Source organism: Chiloscyllium punctatum, chromosome 35, assembly GCF_047496795.1.
Source record: "Chiloscyllium punctatum isolate Juve2018m chromosome 35, sChiPun1.3, whole genome shotgun sequence".
Taxonomy (NCBI): domain Eukaryota; kingdom Metazoa; phylum Chordata; class Chondrichthyes; order Orectolobiformes; family Hemiscylliidae; genus Chiloscyllium; species Chiloscyllium punctatum.
In genome coordinates, this window is record NC_092773.1 from 27,159,207 (window position 1) to 27,183,932 (window position 24,726).

Below are 24,726 nucleotides of genomic sequence, written 5' to 3' on the forward strand. Positions count from 1 at the left end.
TGCCCACTCCTTTGTTTGTAGCTTGATGACAATTCATGTTTGGTAATGTTCCTGTGAATTGCTACATGATGTTCTATTCCTATGAAAATTATGCACAATAAGCACAACTTTGTGGCTAATTGTAATATTGTCCTGGAATCATTTATCAATACTGACTTCCATAATAATTTCAAAGTCCTTTAAAAACAAACACTGGTTCATACATATCAGATTAAATGTCTCATACTCTGACATGCCAATATAGGCTAAATGTTTTGTACACTTAGAGACAACATTCAACACTCGCTTTGACTCTTCAGCGTCTGACAGTTAGTTTTTCCCCATACACAAGAAACAGGAGCAGGGGTAGGCAATTTGGCCACTCGAACCTGCTGCAACAAGATCATGGTTGATCTTTTCATGGACTCAGCTCTACTTAGCAGCCTGCTCACCATAACTCTTCTTTCCTTCACTGTTCAAATATCTATCTTTGCCTTAAAAAAAAAACAAAGTATCATCAACAGCTTCACAAGGCAGTGAATTCCACAGATTCACAACCCTTTGGGTGAAGGGATTTCTCTTCACCTCAGTCCTAAAATTTACTCCCCCTTATTTTGATGCTATTCTCCTAGTTCTGGTTTCACCAGCTAGCAGAAAACCATCTCATCTACTCCCTTCAAAATACGTTACAATAAGAATCCCCCTCAATCTTAATTCCAAGAAGCATTGTCCCCATCTCCTCAATCTCTCCTCAGACGCCAACCGCCTCAACTGCTGAAATCAATCTAGTGAATATCCTCAGCACCCCCAGCAATGCCAGTACCTCATTGCACTATTCAGCCGCAGCGTAAACTCCTAGTTTTTAAATTCCATCCCTCGAGCGAAGGACAATATTCAATTTGACTTCTAATTACCTACGGCACTCAACTACCTACCTGACAAGAAATCTATCAGAAACTTACCTGGAGACAGCCCAAACAGGTCTGAAAAAATGTGCGGGACATGGAACAGCAAATCGCAAGCAGCAGAAAGCAGGAACTAACTGGTCAAATCGGAATACAAGCAAAAAAAAACTTACCTTTTCCACTGAGTCCTAAACACACTCCCTCCTGTAAAAATCAGCTACATAGTAAATTACGTGCTACACTGGGTCCTAGGCAGACCCTCCGCAAAAGTAGACTAAATTGCTCCACAGGGTCCTTGGAAGGATCTCTTAACTGGAAGCAGTTGCGATCCACTCCACCAGACCACACAAATGTAAAAAGACTACCAGGAAGCAAGTCAAGCATGCCGGTCTGCTAGTAAGACTGAGATTACTTGGTTTCAAGACAGCTCTCCCTCCCCCACCCACCTCCTAACTTACTCCTGGCAAATGTCTAATCTCTGGAAAACAAGACGAACGAAACTCCGATCACGGCTCAGCTTCCACCGTGAACTGCAGGATCGCTGCGCACTCTGCTTCACGGAAACCTGGCTCAACCCCATCCATTCTTGACTGGGCATTTCAGACTGATGGTTTCTCCATCCATCTTATCGGATTGTGCAGCGTCCTCAGGTAAGAGAAGTGGTGGAGAGGTTTGCTTTTTAAAATCAACAATTTATGATGCATGGACATTGCAACCCTGAGCAGCCATTGCTCCACAAACCCTGAATCCCTCACCATCAAATGCTGCCCCTAACTATCACAGGAATTTACCACTGTTATACTAACTGCTGTGTCCATACCACAGTAATCAACTCTAGCCTCCCCACTACTCTTGACCCACTCCAATTTGCCTATCAGACCAACAGATCCACGTTACATGCCATATCACTGACCCTCCACTCCTCCCTAGAACAGTGATGAAAGATTCCTACTCTGACTAAAATACAGCCTTCAACACTCTTATCCCTTTGAGACTGATTACTAAAACATAGTGATCTTGGACTAAGACCCACTCTCTGCAACTGGATCCTCAGTTTCCAAATCCACAGGCCACAATCAGTGAAGACCGTAAACAATATTTCATCCTCACTAACACGCAACTCTGGATACCCCCAGAGATGCGTACTCGGCCCCCTACTGTACTCATTACTTACCTATGACTGCGTTGCCAAATACCAGACTATTGCCATTTACAAGTTCGCTGTTGACACCATAACTGGCTGAATCTCAGATGGCAATGAAACAGACTACAGACGGGAGACGGAATCTGGAAAAATGGTGCACTGAGAACAGCCTAGCTCTCATTGCAGCAAAACCAAAAAGAACTTACTATTGAATTTTGGGGGAACGTTACTCATACACATTAACAGCACAAAAGGTGGAACGAGTGGAGTGTCAAGCTTTTGGGAGTAGCCATCCACAACAAGCTTTTTTGGATTCTTCATGTGGACACTGGTTACAAAGGCCCAACGTCTCTTCTTCCTCAGGCAGAACAGGACATTTAGCATGATAGCAAAAACCGTTGCCAACGTTTATAGATGCGCCATTGAGAGTATTCTGTCTGGATGTATCACTACCCTGGTAATGGCAATGTACCATTTAAGATCGAAGACTGTTATAGAGAGAGTGGTGAACTCTGCCTGAACAATCACAAAGGCCAACCTCCCATCTATAGAACCTATTTACCAGGCCTGCTGTCAATGAAAGGCTGCTAGCATTCACAAAAGATCCATGCCACCCTGGCAATGCTTTCCTACAACCTCTACCATCCAGAAGGTAGAGAAGCCTGAACACACGCACCAGTTGGTTTCCTAACAGTTTCTACCCTACTGTTAGAATGCTGAATGGACTCTGAAACGCTTAACATTCGTCTGCACCTGTGTTTTTGTTTTTTCCGCTGTTTACCTAATATTTACTTACCTATGCGAGTCAACGATGTGATCTGCCTATATTGCTCGAAAGACAAAGCTCTTCACTGTGCCTCAGTAGATGTGACAAATTCAAATCAAATTCACTTGCAAACCAACTTTGTCAATCATGCACAAGGACACTCAGGTCGCTGTGCACAGCACCATGCTGCAAATTTTCACCATTTAAACATCGGTCCAATTTGCGGTTATTCTCACCAACATAGTTCTCCATCTGCCAGAGCCTTACCCACTCACTTAACCTATCTGTATCCCTCTGTACACATTCAGCGTGGTCTGGACAAATTGCTGTTCCACCCATCTTAGTGTCACCTGTAAACATTGACACAATTGGCCACCAACTCAAATCATCTCCGTTGAGACTTACCAAGAGATTTCCTTTTTCATTACATTGTTCGCATGCAAGGGATCTTGATGTAAGAAAATCTGACACTTACCGGAGGTGGGGTGGTGGTGGAAGGGTTAGGGAAGAGGAGAAAAAAAACTTCCAATTAATTTTGTTTAATTGTGTCCTTTGTCATTCCTGAAGTAGTTGTATCTTCTCCGGTATTCACAGCCTTTGTGGTGTCACATGTCCCCAGATTCTGATGATCTGCAACCAATATATTAATAGGGAGGATTAGGCAGAGGAAATGATGCCCTGATTTCTTTCCCATTTTTAGCAAAGTGCGTTGTCACAGAGATTAATGGAAGTTGGCCTGCCATGGCCATAGTCAACTTTTCCCTAACAAAAACATCTGCTGTTCAGCTCATGAATACTTACTCTCCAAAAGACACTGCTGTTGGCTAGAGTAGGGCAATTGCTCAGATGAGGGGAAGGAGACCTGCATCAGCAATCAACTCAGGAGTAGATGAGCATTGGTGATGTCTATGGCCAGCAAAAGATTTAGTTCAAGTGTGAGGTGACAGTGAGAAGATTGTGTCGTGCACCCTTGTGCACGAGCTCTGGTACTTTCCGGAATGCAAAGTACTGGGCTAATGCTAAGATTCTTGGTAGTGTTGTAGTGGTTCTGGTTCTGTTCGCCAAACTGGGAATTTGTATTGCAGATGTTTCATCCCCTGTCTAGGTGACATCCTCAATGCTTGGGAACCTCCTGTGAAGCGCTTCTGAGATATTTCCTCCGGCATTTATAGCCGTTTGAATCTGCCACTTCCGGTTGTCAGTTCCAGCTGTCTGTTGCAGTGGTCGGTATATTGGATCCAGGTCGATGGGCTTATTGATTGAATCTGTGGATGAGTGCCATGCCTGTAGGAATTCCCTGGCTGTTCTGTTTGGCTTGTCCTATAATAGTAGTGTTGCCCCAGTCGAATTCATGTTGTTTGTCATCTGCGTGTGTGGCTACTAAGGATAGCTAGTCGTGTCATTCCGTGGCTAGTTGGTGTTCAGAAATGGTGGCACAGTGGATGGCACTGCTGCCTCACAGCGCCAGAGACCTGGGTTCAATTCCCACCTCAAGCGACTGACTGTGGAGTTTGCACATTCTCCCCGTGTCTGCGTGGGTTTCCTCCGGGTGCTCTAGTTTCCTCCCACAGTCCAAAGATGTGCAGGTTAGGAGAAATGGCCATGCTAAATTGCCCATAATGTTAAGTGAAGGGGTAAATGTAGGGGTATAGGTGGGCTGCTGATACTGTATCCAAACCACAGCTCCACAACAATTCAGATGCTGCAAGTCAGGAACTCACGATTACGCTGGGATGTTGTGCCAAACAAAGGACACAGACAGGGTAGCACTCCGTATCCCCAATAGGGACCTAGAGGTCAGGGTGTTCGAACACAGCAGTGCAGTTTCCTCCCAACTGCCAAAAATAATCACCAGATTCAGCCAGCCTGGTAAGACTTCAGGATATGGTGGTGCACTGCTGACATGGAAAAGAAAAAACACCACATTGCGGAAAGGAGATTAAAAGACAATAGGTGCAGGAGTAGGCCATTCTGCCCTTCGAGCCTGCACCACCATTCGATATGATCATGGCTGATCATCCTTTATCAGTATCCTCTTCCTGCCTTATCTCCATAAGGCTTGATTCCACTATCCTTGAGCGCTCTATCCAACTCTTTCTTAAATGAATCCAGAGACTGGACCTCCACTGCCCTCTGGGCCAGAGCATTCCACACAGCCACAACTCTTGGGTGAAGAAGTTTCTCCTCCTCTGTCCTAAATGGTCTACCCCATATTTTTAAGCTGTGGCCTCTGGTTTGGCACTCACCCATCAGCGGAAAGATGTTTCCTGCCTCCAGAGTGTCCAATCCTTTCATAATCTTATATGTCTCAATCAGATCCCCTTGCAGTCTTCTAAACTCAAGGGTATACAAGCCCAGTCGGTCCAGTCTTTCAGCGTAAGATAGTCCCGCCATTCCAGGAATTGACCTCGCGAACCTACGCTGCACTCCCTCAATAGCCAGAATGTCTTTCCTCAAATTTGGAGACCAGAACTGCACACAATACTCCAGGTGTGGTCTCACCAGGGCCCTGTTCAGCTGCAGAAGAACCTCTTTGCTTCTATACTCAATCCCTCTTGTTATGAAGGCCAGCATGCTATGAGCCTTCTTCACTACCTGCTGTTCCTGCATGCTTACCTTCATTGACTGGTGTACAAGAACACCCAGGTCTCTGTACTGCCCCTTTACCTAATTTGATTCCATTTAGGTAGTAATCTGCCTTCCTGTTCTTGCCACCAAAATAGATAACCATACTAATGTTATTACTAATACAATCTTCTATATCATTAATATATATTGTAAAAAGCTGGGGTCCCAGCACTGATCCCTGCAGTACCCCACTGGTCACTGCCTGCCATTCCGAAATGGAGTCATTTATCAATACTCTGTTTCCTGTCAGCCAACCAACTTTCAATCCAAGTTAGTACTTTGCCCCCAGTACCATGTGCCCTAATTTTACTCACTAACCTCCTATGTGGGACTTTATCAAAAGCTTTCTGAAAGTCTAGGTACACTACATCTACGGGATCTCCCTCACCCATCTTCAGAGTTACATCCTCAAAAAAATTCCAGAAGATTAGTCAAGCATGATTTCCCCTTCATAAATCCATGCTGACTCTGACCTATCCTGTTACTACTATTCAGATGTAGCGTAATTTCATCCTTTATAATAGATTCCAGCATCTTTCCCACCACTCAGGTCAGACTAACTGGTCTATAATTTCCTGCTTTCTCTCTCCCACCTTTCTTAAAAAGTGGTACAACATTAGCCACCCTCCAATCCGCAGGAACTGATCCCGAATCTATCGAACTCTGGAAAAAAATCACCAGCGCATCCATGATTTCTCGAGCCACCTCCTTCAGTGGCCTGGGATGTAGACCATCAGGCCCCGGGGACTTATCAACCTTCAGACCCAACAGTCTCTCCATCACCAATTCCTGGCAAATATAAATTCCCTCCAGTTCAGGTCCTTCAGCCACTGTTACCTCAGGGAGATCGCTTGTGTCTTCCCCAGTGAACACAGATTTGAAGTACCAATTCAATTCTTCTGCCATTTTTGTTCCCCGTAATATATTCCCCTGTTTGTCTTCAAGAGCCCAATTTTAGTCTTAAAAAATTTTCTGCCTTTCAAATATCTAAAAAAGCTTTTACTATCCTCCTTTATATTTTTGGCCAGTTTATCTTCGTACCTCATTTTTTTCTCTGCATATTTCCTTCTTAGTAATCCTCTGTTCTTTAAAAGCTTCCCAGTCCTCCGCTTGTTCACTTATCTTTGCTATGTTATACTTTTTCTCTTTTAACTTTATATGTTTCTCAACTTTCCTTGTCAGCCACAGCTGCCCATGCCTCCTCCTAGGATCTTTCTTCCTTTTTGGAATGAACTGATCCTGCATCTTCTGCATTATACACAGAAATATCTGCCATTGCTCCTCCACTGTCATCCCTGCTAAGATATTGCACCATTGTACTTTGGCCAGCTCCTCCCTCATAGCTCCTTTATTCAACAGAAATATTGCCACTTCCGACTGTACCCTCTCCCTCTCAAATTACAGATTGAAGCTTATGTATTATGGTCACTACTTCCCAATGGCTCCTTCACTTCGAGGTCCTTGACCAATTCTGGTTCGTTACACAATACCAGATCCAGAATTGTCTTCTCCCTGGTCGGCTCCAGCACCAGCTGCTCTAAGAATCCATCTCTGAGGCACTCCACAAAGTCTCTTTCTGGAGGTCCAATACCATCCTGATTCTCCCAGTCTACCTGCATGTTGAAATCCCCCATAACAACTGTAGTAACATCTTTGCGACAGGCCAATTTCAGCTCCTGATTCAACTTACATCCGACATCCAGACTACTGTTTGGGGGCCTGTAGATGACTCTCAAGAGGGTCTTTTTACCCTTAGAATTTCTCAGCTCCATCCATACTGACTCGATATCCCCCGATTCTAGGTCCCCCCCATACAAGGGACTGAATACTCCCTTACCAACAAGGCCACCCCACCCCCTCTGCCCGTCAGTCTGTCCTTACGATAGCACGTGTAGCCTTGGATATTCGTTTCCCAGGCCCTGTCCCCATGAAGCCACATCTCAGTTATCCCCACAATATCGTATCTGCCAATTTCCAAAAGAGCCTCAAGCTCACCCATCTTATTTCCAATGCTTCGTGCATTCATATGTAGCATTTTTAATTTGTTACTGCCCTCACCCTTCCCATCAACTCCTATTTCACTGAACCTTACACCACGATCCCTTGTTGGGTACTTTAATCATCTACTCGCTTCTGCGAGAAGACGTTCACTACTTTGTGTTAACACACACAAGACCACCAACACCCACTGCTCATGGGCTACAACCTTCACTATTGCATGAATGGCTCTCACACCTCACCCTCTTCTTACCTTAGGTACTTTCTGTTCAGTTACTGGGAACACCACACAATGTTTTATATCACCACTAAGTGTTCTCCTATCCTGTTCCCTCATACTCAGTGCCTCCCTACAATGACACAGTATCCACTTGATTATGAGAGACCATCAGCAAGCTGGCAGAGGATAGCCCCCTCGCAATGCGAGAGGAGAACACACTGCTGTTGTCTGGAGCAAGACAATTGTTCATGAGGGCGCCAAGACCTCCACCAACAAGAGTGAGCCTCATTTTGCTGTGCTCCAATGCTCTCTCGACTGTCACTGCCAACTCTGAACCAAATTTTGCTGATTTTCACAACTAAATTTGCCTCCTTTCTCTTATCCAGGTAAGGTGATAATAAGGAGGCCAGCGACTCACACAGTTCATCTTCCACCTTTGAAGAGGAAACAACACCATATTCTGAGAAGATAGGGTGCCAGATGTCCTTGTGGACAATCTCCACGCAACAATGCTATTAAAAGAGGCAGCAATAGATCCACAGCATAGGCTATTACACCAATATTGTCTCTTTTATCATCACAGAAGAGAATTAAAACAATTTTTTTTTATAAATCTACCCCAAAAAACATTTTTGTTCATCTGATTTGCCTTATCTTGTTCCTTCTCAACTTCATTAACTGCTGGAATGCAAAACCCAGTTGATAACTGACCTGTCACCCATTTGTTTGCTCAAGTCTGTCCAAACAAATTTAACAAAGCAGATTTTGCTGACATTTCTTTACCTTCTCAAGTTGTGCGGATCTCAGGCACTCAAGGAGTGGGAATAGGAAGAGGTTAAACAGGGCATTAAACGAAAAAAAAAATCAGATTCTTGACTCAGAAAAGATTTCTGATCTCCCACTAATGAGTCAATGGGGAGTTTGGGATCTCACTAATGAGTGAGATGAATGTTCTTGTATTGGCACTTAATTATATCCTAACCCCTGCCCCAGCCTTATTTTTTGAAAACTCAATTCTCCACCACTCTCCAGAGAAAATACAGTGTCTCATCAGTTAGCTGATGAAGAGCTCTATTTTAATGCCCCTTTACCAACATAGCCTTGCATGCTCCAGAAGCAGGATCCCTCTTGATCCTTCGTTCACTGAAGTCTCCACTGGCAAACTACCAGACATCATCATGGCTGATCTAGACCAACACAGAACACAATTCAGCCCTTCAGGACAACAATTTGGAGCTCAGGGACAATTTGACTTCAAAACTCCAACCATGTCACTTTGCACACAAGGAAGTACAGTCATCTCAGACATCAACACAGCTTGCATTCTATGGCCTTTAGCTCAATTTCTTAGCACGCACTTTGCACTTACAGACTGCCAGCCTCTGTGGATTGCATAGTGTTTTAGCAAAAACATCAGGAAGGGTGAGTAGGCAGGGAGGCAGAAGTGGGTGAAAGCTGATGAGCGGAGCAGCTCCTTGGAAGAGTTAGGTCAATAGTAGGTGAGCATTGGTGAGGTCTGCGTGCAGCAGTAAAGTTAGAATGAGTGTGAGGTGGCAGAGAGAAGATTGTGGCACATACTCTTGTGAAGAGCAGAAGATCATTGACGGCTCTCCTACACTGCTATGCCTTACATCAAACCTTGAAGTCAGTCAGGAGGACAGATGCTGAAGAGAATAGAGAATGTGGTGCTGGAAAAGTACAGCAAATCAGGTAGTATCCAAGGAGCAGGAGAACAGATCTTTTGGGAATCCTGATGAAGGTCTTATGCGGAAACGTCGACTCTCCTGTTCCTTGGAAGCTGCCTGACCTGCTGTGCTTTTCCAACACCACACACACTTGACTCAAGACATCAGGCCTTGGAGGATGCACTGCCCTGGGCAGCTAACTCGGGCCAAGCCAGCTGTGTTTGGTGCCTGTACCAGCTGAGCAGGCATTGGCTATCCTTTCTCCCACTCCATCGTCAGGACCGCCAGCTTCCATTGCACAGTGGGGAGCCAGCTTCACTGTTGCAGATATTTCAGCTTCTTACAAAGTCAGTGAGTGAAATCGTTCAGAGATGCAGGATCTGAAGTGTCACGCAGCTGGCTTTCAAATATAAGTGCCAGCAACTTGTAAAGCAGAAGGTCCAAGCAGCGGCAGGAATTTCTCCTCTCCTGCCTCAGGATTGCACATGCAGGAAGAGAAAGTAGTCAGTCACGTAACTGACGAAAATGATGAGCAGAAGACAATCTGAGTAAAGTCTTCGAGGGGAAAGTGAGGACTGCAGATCAGAGCTGAAAATGTGTTGCTGGAAAAGCGCAGGTCAGGCAGCATCCAAGGTGCAGGAGAATCGACGTTTCGGGCATGAGCCCTTCAGGAAGAAGGGCTCATGCCCGAAACGTCGACTCTCCTGCTCCTTGGATGCTGCCTGACCTGCTGTGCTTTTCCAGCAACACATTTTCAATCTGAGTAAAGTAACAACAATTACTGACAGGACACGTGGCATGAAACTTGCCAAAAGATCACAATCTAAAATGGAAAAATGGTACCCCACCTCTGTTTACTCCTCTGGAGGTGGTTTGATGTCAATTTATATTTCAATACATGCCCATGCATTGCCACAGGATGTTAAACAGCTTTGTGGTTTCTAAGTATAGACAGTTCCTGGAACCCCTATATATTACTGAGCTGCATAATACTGTCCAAGTTCTACATATACACATACCAAATAAAGTGTCTCATACCTCTGAGATGTTAAATATATTTTGAACGACTTGAACATTTTTAGACAACATTCAACAGTCACTGATTTGTCAGTGCATGACTTTCATTTTGCACTTCACTTTTATTTACCAAGCGACGACTTCTTTCATTGATTAAAACATCTTTTCTTGCAAACAACGTTACAAAATCTAACCTTGATCAAGGAAAAAAAATACTTCCAAAAGTTTGGTGAAACTACCTGTCTCCTTTCTCATTTATGACGCTGCAGCGTCTTCTCCCCTGTTTGAAACCCCAGCCACTGGGGTGTCAGACATTTCCAGATTCTGATGATCTGTAATCAATATAATAATGGAAAGATTAGACAGAAATAGTGGGCTGAATTTGCCCATTTTTTGGCAAAGTATGTCAGTCATCGGGTAGATTTGTGGCAGTTAGTCTGTGTGAGAAAAGTCAATTTACAATCAATCCATTAATGTTGCCACCAGCATATTTTTATCCAGCTCATGCATCCACTTACAAAGGACTGTCTCACCAAAGGACATTGTGATGCTCACACCATTGATACCATAGCCCTACTCCAGCTTCATAATACATCAGATACGCTCAGTTGTGAACTGGCTACTACCCTGTGGTTCTGCACCACTAGAACCCAGTGGCACTCTCTGCAACAATGACCCAAAGGACTAGAATTCCTCACGGTCACAGATGATTCTGCCTCACAGAAAAGTACTTAAGGAGTCTCACCAGTAATTCTTGCTATTACTTCACATAATAGTTACTCATCCCATTGAAAGACGATAGTCTTGAACCAATAAGTCATTACTAAATGTATTAAGCACAGAGTTTCATTCTGAACTACCTGATTTCATTGAATGGCATGTGCAGACCTGATGGGCTGAGTTGCCCCCTTCTGCTCCTGTATCGTGTGGTTTTACAAGAGCGGCTTAATGGTTTGGGTCTTTAATTCATTAGAGTTTAATAAAGTGAGCAGCGAACTTATTGCAACCTACAAAAATCAGAGGGGGCTTGCCAAGGGTAGATGTTGAGAAGTACTTCCACTTGGAGGATTCTCAGGGCAGCACAGTGGCTCAGTGGTTAGCACTGCTGCCTCACAGCACCCAGGTTCAATTCCCACCTGGGGCAACTGTCTGTGTTGAGATTGCACATTCTCCCAGTGTCTGAAAGGGTTTCCTCCAGGTGCTCCCGTTTCCTCCCACAATCCAAAGATGTACGGGTAAGGTGAATTGGCTATGCTAAATTTCCCATAGTGTTAAGTGCATTAGTCAGGGGTGAATGTAGGGAAACGGGCCTCTTTGGAGGGTTGGTGTGGACTTGTTGGGCCGAAGGGCCTGTTTCCACACTATAGGGAATCTAATCTAATCTGGGGGACATCGTCCCCATAGGCTTGTGAGGTTGTGAATGGAGTTGTGAATATCTGATGCAGGAAGAGTTGTAGAGGCGAGAGCATCTCAAGAGGAAATGGGTACGTTTGAGAAATATCAGGAAGCCGAAGGCTGTATTGACCCAGCATGCAAGGAAAGTTGGCCCCTGAAGCTTGTTGATTGGCACAGGTCGGAGCAGCTCCCTCTTTCACTTTGGTCAGTGTGGGATATAGGTAAATTAATGTTACTTCTGCAATTCTGCAATTTCATTTTACAAAGTAAAATGAACTCACACCAGTGTGTAATTGTTTTAGCCACGAGCTGAGTCAACAAGAATGGAAAAGATGTGGAGGAAATATATAATTGTTTTTGTATTAGCTAAAACTGTATGTCAGAAGGTAGACATTACAGGCAAATAGATAAGATGTTGTGAGGGGATGAAGTTAAGCTAGATACGCCTGTACAAACAGTAGGTTTGAACATCTACTTCCCACTTTTACAAAAACACAGGAACAAAGCCCAATTAAAAGGGTCATAGGGATCAGAACAGCCTCAGGAAAGGCACAGATGGAGGGGGGTAGATAATGATGAAGAAAGAATATGCCTAACAATGACCTACAGCAGGATGAGGTCAAACTGCCTTGTGAGGCCAGAAACAAGCATTTTGTCACAGACAAGGCCAGATAAGGCAAGAGATAAACAGGGGCAATGGGGGCCGGTCTTAGGGAAGTGGAGGATGTAAGCAGGGGAGGAGCAATGTAAAATAAAAGACACCAAATCATATAAATATTATGTACGAATTGAACTTGGTGTGTGTATGTCCTCTACCTTATAGGTACTGGACATCTCACCCACTTGCAAGTGTAAAATAAAGGACACTGCTGATTCAGATTTTGTCTCGGACTGAAATTATTGAGGTGTGAGAGCTTGGTTTCTCACAGTCAGTTTTGTCACTTTGCGCCAAATGCGCTCCTTCCCCTTCAACACTATCGATGAAGGTCAGGGACCAGTCGGATAACAACATGAGAGTAACACCACATCCCCCCCCCCCCGCCCGCCCGCACTGTAACAACTCCACAATCAACAGGAACCTCACCATCAACACAACCGCAGGGGACAGCGGCACAGGCCTGAACAAGCGCCACAGGCCTGAACAAGCGGCACAGGCCTGAACAAGCGCCACAGGCCTGAACAAGCGCCACAGGCCTGAACAAGCGCCACAGGCCTGAACAAGCGGCACTGGACTCAAACGTTCACTCTGCTGTCCTTCCCCCCGCCCGAGTAGTGCCAGACCATCCGGAAATTATCCGGAAACTTCTGCTTTTGGTTCAAGTTTGGAGCGTCCGACCTTCCTTCCGCATTTTGCACCGTCTTCCGTATCCCGCTCGGGGTGGAGCGGCGCATGCGCGAACACGGCCGCCGACGGCCATTGGTGCAGGTATCTATCAATCAGCGGCGTCCAATAGACAGACGGGCTCCTTGTCCTCGTGACCTTCAGCGGCTCCGCCCCGCCCCAATCCCGGAGCGCCCCCGCGCCAGTTCCTGACCTTTGACCCCCACCCCCAGAGAGGGCCGAAAAGTGACACATGGCGCTTCTGCAGCAGGTTAAAGAGGTGAAATGTCCTCTTCCCCAAAGACCATGCCAGTCAGAATCACTGATATCTCAGCTGGTCTGGAGGAACAAAGTTAAAAATCACACAACACCAGGTTCGAGTCCAACAGGTTTAATTTGGAAGCACACTCGCTTTCGGAGCGACCTTCCTTCATTTTTGACTCTGTGCACCCCAGTCCAAGCCTGGACGAACCTACAGCAATGTGGGAGCAAGGTCTATTTCCCCAATGGTCTATTTAATCACTTCAAATGGGGGTGCAGGTTTCAAGTGATTAATATGTAAATCCCACAACTTATTTTAAATCTCAGTCCCGAGATAACAAGATTTTATCAGTATAAATAAAGTAACACCTCAGCTCAGACAATGCATTGAAAGTGTGAGGTTAGATTCTATCTGTATCCCAACCTGGAGTCAGACCGGTTCTATCTCCAAAGTTGGAATATTTTAAATATCGCAGGTACTGAGTGCCTACAGATTGTCTGTTTTTTTTTAGAAAAAACAAAATAGAGTGTTTCTGCAAATGCAAAGCCTGCCCCAGTAGCTAACTTATGAAGGAGCAGCACTCCCAAAGCTTGTCGTTTGAGATAAACCAATGGGTTATAACCTGGTGTTGTGTTCAAAGTTTGTGAAAAGATTTGTAGCTCGGGTGCTCGTTGTTGTGGTTCTGTTCGCCGAGCTGGGAATTTGTGTTGCAGACGTTTCGTCCCCTGTCTCGGTGAAATCCTCAGTGCAGGAGGAAAGATCACAGAACCGCTTCACAGGAGGCTCCCAAGCACTGAGGATGTCACCTAGACAGGGGACGAAACGTCTGCAACACAAATTCCCAACTCGGTGAACAGAACCACAACAACTGGTGTTGTGTGATTTTTAACTCGATCCAACCCAGCCCAACTTTCTATTTGAAGAAAAGAGTCTCGCTTCTGTGTTCTCACCCACTCAGGCAGCGCAACTCCAGTCAAACATTATCCTCTACATTTAAAAACAAACATATTTTTCACGTCCCCTCCTGCCACTCCACTTGCATTCACGACACCAGGTTTTGTTTCTGTAAACGCTCTACCAAAAGGGAAAACAAGTTCCTCACAACGTTCTCTCAGTTCTCCGTTTCCAAATCCGACCTCCCAAATTCAAGATTTGGAGATGCCGCTATTGGACTGGGGTGTACAAAGTTAAAAATCACACAACACCAGGTTATAGTCCAGCGGGTTTAATTAGAAGCACACTAGCTTTCGGAGCGACAGTCCTTCATCAGGTGATAGTGGAGGGCTCAATCCTAACACAGAATTTATAGCAAAAATTTACAGTGTGACGTAACTAAAATTATACATTGATAAAATGATTGTCTGTTATGCCTTTCATCTGTTGGAATACAGTGATAGTTTCACTTCTTTCATGTGTAAATCACAAAACCTTTTTTTTTAAAATGTTGCATTCTCAGGTTAGCTGTTAACAATGGTGATCGCTAAACAATATATTGAAGGTGTTGGCCCCCTGTGTTCTCTGTCTATGCCATGATGTTTAGATTGATTCTAATCTAAAAAGTGAGATAACAGAGTTTTACATAAATTCATGCAGTTTTTGAGCTCAGAGTTCTACATGAATGCATGCAGTTTTTGAGCAAAGTACAATGTAACCCTGAAAGTACAAATTCATCCCACAAAATATATGTGTGCATGTGGGTCTTTGTCTGTCTGTGCGTGTGTGCCTGTCACGGGAGACGCTGCAAGACGTGTCAGAGTGTGGACATAGATACCACCATTATGCTAGGGGACACCTCCCACTTTATACATGGCAGGTACTCATATGACTCAGCCAACGTTGTCTACCTTATACGTTGCAGGCAAGGATGCCTGGAGGCATGGTACATTGGGGAAACCGAGCAAAGGCCACGACAACGGATGAATGGGCACCGCACAACAATCAACAGACACGAGGGTTCCCTCTCAGTTGGGGAACACTTCAGTGGTTCAGGGCATTCAGCCTCGGACCTTTGGGTGACCATCCTCCAAGGTGGACTTCGGGACAGGCAGCAGAGAAAAGTGGCCGAGCAGAGGCTGATAGCTAAGTTCGGTACCCATAGGGAGGGCCTCAACCTTGACCTTGGGTTCATGTCACATTACAGGTGACCACCATTGCACTATACACACACACAGATACTCCTACACACACACTCTCTCACACACACACAGGCACTCCTATACACACATACACACGGACACACATACACACAGAACGCGCATACAGACACCCACACACATCCTTACACACACGCTCTCACACTCACACATGCACCCCGTCACAGACTTAAGACACTCTGCACCCACTACACACACACACATACACTTTCTCACACTCACAACCCCCAACCCAGATGGACACACATACACACACAGACAGACAAAGACCCACAAGCACACATATATTTTGTGGGGTGAATTTGTACTTGCAGGGTTACATTGTACTGTAAGAAATGGGGAAGTGTGTTGTTTTCGCAAAAAGGTAGTGATAATAAGCTTAAGTATAGTGCTGATAAATCAAGTGTAAAGGGCAGCAGCAGACAATGATTAAATCAGCAAGCACAAGGGAAATGTATAATGGGTACTAACTTTAGTGCATAATTATTCGAGTAAATAATTTCTTTCATCATGATAGTTTAAATAATTTAGTCTCAGCAAAATAGCTGGAACACATAAACTAGGCAAGAAAAGACACATTGTTAAAATGTATATTCAGGAATGGAATATCCCTATGAACAATGGAAGATGTTACAAGCAAAACAGACAAAAGTGAAAGGAACATCAAGATCCAAGTTTAGCAGAATCTTCCTTATGTCAGCACTTACAGAGAGAAGGGTCGCCAACTTGGAGAAGGTGGGGGTGGGGAATAATAAGACCAGATCGCAAGTTAGTCAGAGAATAAAGTTGATTGGGTCATGTAGGAGTCAGAAGAGGTGACCTCACGCAGCTCAAAAGTATAACTGTGCACTAGTTTGAATGTTCATTGCTCATTTGCTTTTGCATTTGATGCTCTTTCTTGCAAAATCGTAGAATAAATAGTCTTGTTTCCAGTTTTGGTGGTCTCGTCTAATTTTATTAAAACTTGTTTCTAACAGATTTGGGGGCTCGTCCCAGGATCCCAAGCTCCGGTCGCTCGGCATTTTTGGGAAAACAGAGAAGGTGCACCTCGCTGATTTTGGCGGTCTCTAGTTTCCCTCCTTGCTGCGGCGGCTTGGGCGAGCGTGATCTGGACTGAGAGACCATGGACACAAGACGGGCAGACGTGGCAGGTTCGGTCGGGTGACTCTTGTGTGCACAAGGTAAGAAAGGTCTTAAAAGATTTATCCGGGCGACCGGGGTGGGCAGCGGTATTTGCTGCCAGTTGGATATATCCGGGGTTCCGGGCGACCGGGGTGGGCAGCGGTAGTTGCTGCCAGGTGGATATATCCGGGTGACCAGCAGCGGTATTTGCTGCCAGTTGGATATATCCGGGGATCCAGGGAACTGGGGTTCCGGGCGACCGGGGTTCTGGGCGACCGGGTTAGGTGAATCTGGTCGACCAGGGTAGGCAGCGGTAATTACTGCCAGGTGGATATATCCAGGAATTGCCGTGGGACGGGACGCACTGAAACGACCAGGTAACTCTGTGCACTGACCAAGGTAAAGAAAATGGACCTTTAAGTATTGCCTTGGTGGTTGGGGACGTACGAGAAGTACGGGGAATTGGCAACATGTAAAATAAAGTATTTAATTGGCTAGATTAATCTGACGAGTAAGGTGTCTACCTGATTTGACCACCTAGCCTGAGACCGGTTGTTAAGAGGCGAAATCCCCCACGCGAAGGTCAGGACCCTGAAGTGGGTGTGGAAGAAAGTGACACCGGACCTCAGTAAGGTTAATTAAATTACATAAAGGAATGGCTGAGTATTAAAATGGGAAATAAGAATAGTCGTTTAAGTGTTGAAGGAGACATGAGAGGGACGTCCGAGGACCACATCCCAATGGACAGTCCTTTAGGAAAGATTTTAAGAGATTGGAAGTACAATCCTCAGACGCGAGGAAAGGATAAAAATCAAATGATAAAATGTTGTTGTTTCGTCTGGACAAAGGAAAGCATTAAACCTCCAAGTATTTTTTGGCCTAAATATGGGTCAGATGAGGACTGGCTATGTCAAGAGTTAAATATATATGCAAATAAGAAACAAAGGTACTCCCATAAAGAATCTGACTACGCCACCTGTTGGACAGGGAGTCTGAAAATCCTTGTCTTGCAAAAGTCAAAGACAGAAGAAGGTGATGAGAAATCAAAGGTTTCCCATTGGGATCCTTTCTCAAGTTTACCTCCCCCCTTACGACAATGACAATAATGGTCCGTCTTCTTTGTCGTCCCCCTCTCCAACAGCGCCCCCTCCCCGTACAAGAACTTGAAAAAGGTCTGGAGAGAAACTTCCCCGTGAGTCCGAATAAAACCAAATCAACAGTGAAAAGGAGGGACGAGGGGGACATAGGCGGGGCAGCGGCACAAATATATCCCCTTAGAGAAGTACCCGTCGGTAACGGCGAAATCGGATATGTTAATGCACCACTGACTAGTAGTGAAGTTAGAACCTTTAAAAAAGAAATGAAAAGTTTGAGTGAAGACCCCGTAGGATTGGCAGAACAGTTGGATCAATCTTTGGGGCCGAGTTTGTAGACGTGGAGTGAACTGATGAGCATTCTCGGGACGCTATTTTCAGGAGAAGAGAGGGGTATGATGAGAACAGCTGCTCTAAGGAAATGGGAAAAAGAGACATCCGGTGGGTAAGGGAGTAATACCAGCCGAAAACAAATTCCCCAATGTGGACCCCCATTGGAAGGACGTGGATGAACACCATTGGGGAGAAATGAGAGACTTTCGAGAATTGGTCACTTTGGGTATTAAGGAAGTGGCACCGAGATCTCAGAATTTTGTGGAAGCCTTTGAAATGAGACAGGAGAAAGATGAAACCCCGTCGGCATTCTTACAGATACTAAAAGGGGCCACTAGAAAATATTCGGGAATGGATCCCGATGATCCGGTAGCTCAGGGACTTTTAAAGGTCCAGTTTGTGACTAAATCATGGCCGGACATACAAAAGAAGTTACAGAAATTAGATGGATGGAAGTGAAAGACAGATGGAAGAATCGTAACATGAGGCACAGAAAGTGTATGTGAAAAGAGAAGACGAGAAACAAAAGCAGAACGCTAAAATAATGGTTGCAGTGGTTGAGGAAATTACGAAGAAAAGGTTAGAACCAGAAAACAACAGGGGAGGACAAGAGAGACAGAGAGCAGAGTGTAGAGAAAGAAGGCAACAGGCAGGATGTTATTACTGCGGAAAAGGAGGGCATTTTAAAAGGCAATGTCCAAAGCTCGGACAACAAGATGATTAGAGGGTTAGATAGGGTTGACAGTGAGAACCTTTTTCCACGTTATGGAGTCAGCTATTACAAGGGGGCATAGCTTTAAATTAAGGGGGGGTAGATATAGGACTGATGTTAGGTTCTTCACTCAGCGAGTCGTAAGTTCATGGAATGCCCTGCCAGTAGCAGTGGTGGACTCTCCCTCTTTATGGGTATTTAAGCGGGCATTGGATAGGTATATGGAGGATAGTGGGCTAGTGTAGGTTAGGTGGGCTTTGATCGGCGCAACATCGTGGGCCGAAGGGCCTGTACTGCGCTGTATTGTTCTATGTTCTATGTTTAACAAAGAGAGGCAGTTTCATTGATGACTTTTGATAAAGAATAGGGAGTCAGGGGTTCCTTCCTCCTGAAACCCACGGAGAACCCTTGATAAATTTAAACGTGGGACCTGAAGGAGAGGAGGCAGTAGTTTTGGTGGATATGGGATACGGGTCATCCCTAAGTTTTAGACCTAGCGGTGTTAAATTGACTAACAAGAGTCTTAGGGTTTCTTCGACTCTAATAAGGGGAAATAGCGAAGAAGTGATGGGACAACTATTACATATTCCTGACATTGGAAGCAATCTTTTGGGTAGGGATTTGATCATTTTGTTAAATTTGAAGATTGGAGTGGAGAATAATTCAGTAGCTGTGACGATAAATAAACTAATGATTAGTGACGAAGAACAGATAAATCCCAATGTGTGGGCAAGAGCTGGGAACGACCATCGTAATTACACTGTCCCAAGAGAATAAGGCAGTAAGACTTAAACAATATCCAGTTTCATTAGAGGGACGCAATGGTCTACAACCAGTAATAGATTCCCTAGTAAAAGAAGGACTATTAGAACCATGCATGTCACCCTTTAAAACCCCAATACTTCCCGCCCGGAAGCCAGATGGAACTTACCGATTGGTACAAGATCTCAGATCAGTGAACCAACTGGTCTGGACATTGGCACCCAGTGGTACCCAATCCATACACTCTTTTGAGTAAGATACCGTGTGACCACCGCTGGTTTAGTGTAGTAGATTTAAAAGATGCATTCTGGGCTTGTCCTTTAGCCCCAGAAAGCCGTGACATGTTCGCTTTTGAATGGGAAAACCCATACACTGGCAGAAAACAACAGTTCCGATGGACAGTACTTTCCCAGGGATTCACAGAATCACCAACTCTATTAGGACAAGTACTGGAACAAGTCCCGGAACAATACAAAATGCCTCAAGAGACATCACTGTTGCAATATGTGGACGATCTACTTGTGTCAGGACGAAAGAAAAATGATGTAAGTTCGGCCACCAATGGACTGTTAAATTTTGTAGGGCAACAGGGTTTAAGAATAAATTGCAATCTGTCGAGAAAGAGGTGAAATACTTAGGACACCTTATTAGCGAGGGAACTAGGCACATTAACCCCGAGAGAGTTCAAGAGATAGTAGAACTGCCCCTCCTGACAACAAAACGAGAATTATGGAAGTTCCTGGGGCTGGTGGGCTATTGTAGATTATGGATATAAGCATACGCCCAGAAAATGAAGGGGTTATATTATAAACTGATAGAGTCCGAACACGAAAGACTGCACTGGACAGAAGAGGAGAAAGAAGGGTTACATGAGTTGAAGCGTAGTCTAATACAAGCTCCAGTATTGGCCCTTCCTTCCCTAGAGAAATCATTTCACCGTTTTGTGACAGTAAATGATGGAGCAGCCTGAGGAATGTTAACCCAGAAAAGAGGGGAAAGGAGGCAGCCCATAGCCTTCCTGTCTAAGATCTTGGACCCTGTCTCGAGGGGATGGCCTGAATGTATACAGGCAGTAACAGCAACTGCCATATCGGTAGAGGAAAGCCGGAAACTGACTTTTGGAGGGGCGCTAGTCGTTAGTACCCCCCATCAAGTCAGAACTGTGTCAAACCAAAAGGCAGGGAGGTGGTTGACAGATTCGCGAATTTTAAAATATGCGGCCATCCTGATGGAGAGAGATGACCTTGTATTAGCAACAGACACCTGTCTAAACCCAGCTACCTTCCTATGGAAGGGAGAACCTCTGGACAAACGAGAACTAGAACATCATCGAGTATAAAACCAAAGTTAGACAGGACCAAAGAGATATCCCCTTACATGATGGGGACAGATGGTTTATAGATGGGTCATCGAGAGTAGTGGAAGGAAAAGACACAATGGATTTGCAGTAGTAGATGATGATGAGAACTGAACAGTGGAAGCTGACCGGCTGCCTAACACATGGTCGGCCCAGACTTGTGAACTGTATGCATTAAACCAAGCTTTAAAATACTTAGAGAATCGAGATGGGACAATTTACACCGACTCTAAATACGCTAACAGGATGGCCATACCTTCGGAAAAATATGGCAAGGACGAGGACTAATCAATGGTCAGGGAAAGGAATTAGTACACGAAGAGTTGATAGGACAAGTATTGAAAAGTTTGGAATTACTCCAGGAAATAGCTATAGTCCATATACTCGAACATCAGAAAGGGAACACTCTAGAACAAGGGGAAACAGACTAGCAGACGAGACAGCCAAAGAGGCAGCTATGAACCATACAGTAACAAAGATGCAGATTCTTACACCCCTAGTCGACACTTCTTCTGTGAACCCTGTGTACACAGAGGAAGAGGAAAAAGAATTCCGGGAAATAGGAGCCACTAACACAACCGAAGGAAGGTGGATCCTCCTGGATGGGAGGGAATTGTTGAGTAAACCGGTCATGAGAAACACCTTAGCCACTTTACACCAGGGTAGTCATTGGGGCTCCCAAACTATGTGTGACATAGTATGAAGGAAATATGGATGTAAGGGAATATATACGTTGGCAAAACAGAAATGCACAGGGTGTACAACTTGTCAGAAGATCAATAAGAAAGTAACAAGGGAAGGGCCCAAAGGAGGGAGAAACCCAGGGGTGAGACCCTGCCAAAGTATACAGGTGGATTACACTGAACTACCCTCAGTGGGAAAACAGAAGTACCTGTTGGTCCTAGTAGACCACCTAACCGGGTGGGTGGAAGCTTTCCCAATGTCATCGGCCACCTCAAAAGGAGTGGCGAAAACCCTCCTTGAACATATCATCCCACGATTTGGAATAGTGGAAAGTATAGATTCAGACCAAGGTAGCCATTTTACTTCCACGATTCTACAATGAGTAATGGCAGGATTAGAGATCTCTTGGGAATTCCACACCCCTTGCACCCACCTTCCTCTGGATGGGTGGAACGAATGAATCAGACCTTAAAGAAACAATTATCCAAGCTAGTTCTAGACACTCGATTACCATGGACCAAATGTTTGCCTATTGCGCTATTACGCATTCGGAGTGCCCCAAGGCGAGATATCGGCCTTTCTCCTTATGAAATGATGTTTGGGGTACCATTCCTGGGAGGGAAAAGACAAGTGCCTACAGCTGAGTTTAATGACAAGTTTTTGAAAAATTATATTGTGGCACTTGGCTCTTCATTACCTATTCTTAGGTACAGACACTTGAGTTTGCAGCACATCGGATACGACCGGGTGATTGGGTCCTGATCAAGACCTGGAAAGATATCAAAGTGCACCAGAGCTGGGAGGGACCATTCCTAACCCCCCTGACTACTGAGACAGCTATCCGGACTGTGAGAAAGGGTGGAGTCATCACACTTGTGTTAAAGTTCCTGTGAAGGCCCCATCGGTGGAGTGGAAAGCTCATCCTACAGGCAACCCTCTGAAAGTTAAGCTGAGAAAGAAGGAATGAACTGAGACAAAAGATTTTTTAAATGTTTGATTGTTACTGATTGTAAGGGCTGCGTGGACTCACCTCTCCCTGGTACCTAAAAGATTAAGACAGATAGACAGGACGGTAGGCAGGGGTCAGAGATGGGCGGGTCCTGGTATAGCATTATAATGTTAGTAGGATTAACTGTTCAAGGAGGTGGGAAAAATCACTTCACTTCACTATGCCAAAATTATACTGAACAAGAAGGACTTGCCAACTGTTGGGTCTGTGCAGAGGTCCCACACCATGGCGAATCTGGGATCCCTACCTCGGTAATACTGCTCACAAAAAGAGAAGTGTACGATGTACAACAATTTGACTCGGGCTCAAATGATACAAAGTGGAGTTTTGACAGGGGTGTATATAACTTTGCGGGATGCTTCCCTAGACCAATCCCAAGAACCCAGGCTATCGATGGCCATCGAGTTTCCCCACCGAAAGGAGCAGTAAATCTCACCTATTTCTGTAATCAGAATAACGCCGCACCCTTCTAATTAGGAAAATCATCTTGTGTCTACACCAGCCAAGCCACTGCCACTATCGTTCCCCTTATATTAAACGGAACATATTGGGTATGCGGCCTGAAGGCCAATCCATTTATTCCCGGGGAAAAATACATTCGCGTAACCGAATGTATAGGAATGCATGCATGTTATGATGTTGATGAAACGCTGCCTCAAAGTCAAAAAGGCTGGAGTGGCTGCTGTTACCTCGCTTATATAGTTTCTCACCTCTGATTAGAAAAACATGAGCACAACCTGAGAAAGGAGGGGGGAGTAAGATGTAAGGCCTGAGAGGTCTCTGAAGGAGATCGTCCGTCGTGGACACTATTCCCAAATTACGGCACTGCAAGGGCAGGGGTAGAAATACAGAAACTGGCGGCTGCCCTTGAGAAGTTAATTAATGAAACCGTTGACGTAATGGGAGAAACTCAGTCACAAATATTGGCCATAACCACCAAAATGGCTGCCACAAGACTAACAACTTTACAGAATCGAATGGCTTTAGACTACCTCTTGGCCGAAAAAAGGGGGAACCTGTGCTCTGATTGGTAAGGAATGCTGTACCTTCATCACAGACACCTCTTCCACAGTGGAAGAAAAGGAAGAAATAGTAAAGAAAAAGATAAAGAATATAAGAAAAATTGGGGATGAACTTCGAAAAGACGAGGGATGGGGATGGGGTGACTGGGGACTGACTGGTTGGGTAAAGTGGCCAGTTAATTTAGCCATTTATGTATAACTGATAATAGTAGGTCTAACGATAGGATTTAACATGTTAAAGTGGATAATGAGTAAGTTGGTAATGTCTTTAGGAGGACAACAATCAATGTTGATCATGACAACAGCGCACGCACAAGAAAGAGAGAGTGGCAGATTACTTCTAGAGTTTGAAAAAAGGCAGACTTAGGAGGGCAGAAATGGCAAGATTGTGGACCTCTGCACCTTCGGGTGAAAAGAGGGCAGAAAATAAAATTTCAAAAACAACAAATGGTAAAAGAAAAGAAATCGGGAAGTGTGTTGTTTTCGCAAAAAGGTAGTGATAATAAGCTTAAGTATAGTGCTGATAAATCGAGTGTAAAGGGCAGCGGCAGACAATGACTAAATCAGCAAGCACTAGGGAAATGTATAATGGGTACTAACTTTAGTGCATAATTATTCTCGTAAATAATTTCTTTCATCATGATAGTTTAAATAATTTAGTCTCAGCAAAATAGCTGAGATAGCTGAAACACATAAACTAGGCAAGAAAAGACACATTGTTAAAATGTATATTCAGGAATGGAATATACTTATGGGAAGATGTTACAAGCAAAACAGACAAAAGTGAAAGGAACATCAAGATCCAAGTTTAGCAGAATCTTCCTTATTTCAGCACTTACAGAGGGAAGGGTCGCCAACTTGGAGAAGAGTGGGGGAAATAATAAGACCAGATCGCAAGAGAATAAAGTTGATTGGGTCATGTAGGAGTCAGAAGAGGTGACCTCACGCAGCTCAAAAGTATAACTGTGCACTAGTTTGAATGTTCATTGCTCATTTGCTTCTGCATTTGATGCCCTTTCTTGCAAGATCGTAGAATGAAGTCTTGTTTCCAGTTTTGGTGGTCTCGTCTAATTTTTATTAAAACTTGTTTCTAACAGTACTTTGCATGCATTCATGTAGAACTCTGAGCTCAAAAACTGCATGAATTTATGTAAAACT

General features: G+C 44.6%; 1 protein-coding gene across 3 annotated transcripts in view; it reads right to left on the reverse strand.

Moving 5' to 3' along the window:
* Positions 1-13,143, reverse strand: part of LOC140459797 (NACHT, LRR and PYD domains-containing protein 3-like) — a 57,761-nt gene extending 44,618 nt beyond the window's left edge. For 2 of the 3 annotated variants that reach the window (XM_072554321.1, XM_072554323.1), the window contains exons 1-3: positions 12,822-13,115; positions 10,582-10,674; positions 3,270-3,424 (exon numbers count right to left, since the gene is read on the reverse strand). The gene's annotated coding sequence lies outside the window, so the exon portion shown is untranslated. Of the gene's footprint in view, positions 1-3,269; positions 3,425-10,581; positions 10,675-12,821 lie in introns of all 3 variants that reach the window. The other variant, XM_072554322.1, reaches the window with a different exon arrangement.
* Between the last annotated feature and the right edge of the window lie 11,583 nt (positions 13,144-24,726).